Genomic DNA, 1,936 nt, shown 5'->3' on the forward strand with positions numbered 1-1,936 from the left:
GTGACACAGTGGCATCGGCTGTGTGCAATAGGTTGCAGAAGCTCGCCCTCCTAGTGTGGAGGTCAGAAAACTGGAGTGGAGATGTGGGAGAGCTATGCCCTTTTTGAGGGCTCTGGGACAACCCTCTTTTGTCTGTTGGGTTCCATCTCCTCATGGTCTCTTCCTATGCTCTACGTCCCTTGCTAAGTGTCAGATTCAGGGCCCCCTGATCCAGAGTGACCTCGTCCCAAGATCCATAGTTTAACGACACCTGTGCCAATTTCCAGTAAGACCGCATTCTTAGTTATTGAGGCTAAGACTGTGACAGATCTTTGGGTGGACACCACCAGGCAGCACCTGCAGGGTCCTGGCTGCAAGCCAGAGTCTGTAGGCAGAGGGCTGCCTGGCCAGCAGCTTGATAAGGTCATTTTTAAGCCACAGGTAGGAAGAAATTGCCAAGTCAGCTCCAGCGCTCATTAGGAGGCTCGGGTCCCAGGAAGAGCCCAGGCTGGATAAATGAGCAGACGCCCTTATCCTAGCCAGCTTAATTTAAAACCCTGGAGCAGAAGTGACAGAAACCATTGCTGCCATCCTGGGAGAATGCTGAGCTGACAATCTTTGCATCCACGTGGGGACTTTAAGTAGGAGCAGGAAAAGCAATCTCACTTAATTGGGCACCATGACAAAAAGAACCTGCTCCTCACCCGGGGACACTGAGCTGTCCCTTCAGCTGGTCACCCCAAACACCCCCAAGGTTGGCACCCTAGACAGTGCCTAACAGTTTTTCCAGGACAGTGGAGACTGAACCCTAAGGCAGAGGGCTCCTAAAGTCTTAACAGGTAGACAGACTGTGATCCACAGAGAATCTAGGAGGCAGCAGCCAGAGCCGCGCTGATGACCCTGCATAGTGGCCAGCCTCAGTTATCTGTGGCTACCAGGAGTCCTTCCCACCTTAAACAGCCACCAGAAAGACCAGACTGCAGGCACACCACTGGATGACAAGTTCCAACAAGGCTGTGGCCCTGGATCTTATATGTCCACCCTCCATCCTCTTTACTGCCCACTGTCTACCTTGTGACTGTTGGAAGGCTGGGATGGAGCAAGGTTTCCACCATCTCCCTGCCATGGGTGTGCACACAGCTTAGGATAACAGCAATCAGGGATGCTCTAGGCCATCAGAATGGACATAGAGCCATGGACGTCTTTTACCTATGGGGTTAAATGCCCAGAGGCCTTAAAAGCAGGACATTCAGGGCCTTTTGAGAAATGCTGACTCCCTTGGGTAGACAGTGACAGTAACCCTGGCTATGACCTCCACAGCCTGTGCACCCAGAACTACTTTTCCCACACTGAGGCCCCAGGACTGGGCTGAGCCCTGAGGTCAAAGCAGGCCCTCTGATTCTTTTTCCTCTACTGTGGGCCTCAGAAGAGACATGCCACCCAACTTACCATGTCCTGGGGTAGTCTCCCTCCAGACTCACTTCATACATCCTTATGTTGGGAGTAGGTGACATGGGTAAGTTTGCGTGAGCTGTTTGAGGAAGTACTGGAGACACTCGGGGACCTCAGTTCAGACAGAGGTGGAACTTCCGAGCTATGCATTGCTCAGCTTGGACAAGCCAGTGTCTGCCAGCTCTGAGGCTGGCCTGATACTCCAAATTAGCTCAGGACTAAAAACAGTCCAGGGACCCACACTAGGCAGATGGCACAGGTGGGACCACAGGAACCCTAGGACATTCTGTGCTCCAGGTGAGGCGACAGGTGAGGTGATCATGTGAACCTGGACAACCCAGTGTTTCTAGTTCATTTTCTTCCTTTCTAATCAAATCCTTCAAAACAGCACAGAAAACAAGATCGGGAACCCTCATTAGGCCTGGGTACAATGGCGGTGCCAACACCCACCCAGACACAGCAAACACTGAAACCCCAGACGAATCCCACACCAACCTCGGTGGGA

Source organism: Mus pahari, chromosome 17, assembly GCF_900095145.1.
Source record: "Mus pahari chromosome 17, PAHARI_EIJ_v1.1, whole genome shotgun sequence".
NCBI lineage: Eukaryota > Metazoa > Chordata > Mammalia > Rodentia > Muridae > Mus > Mus pahari.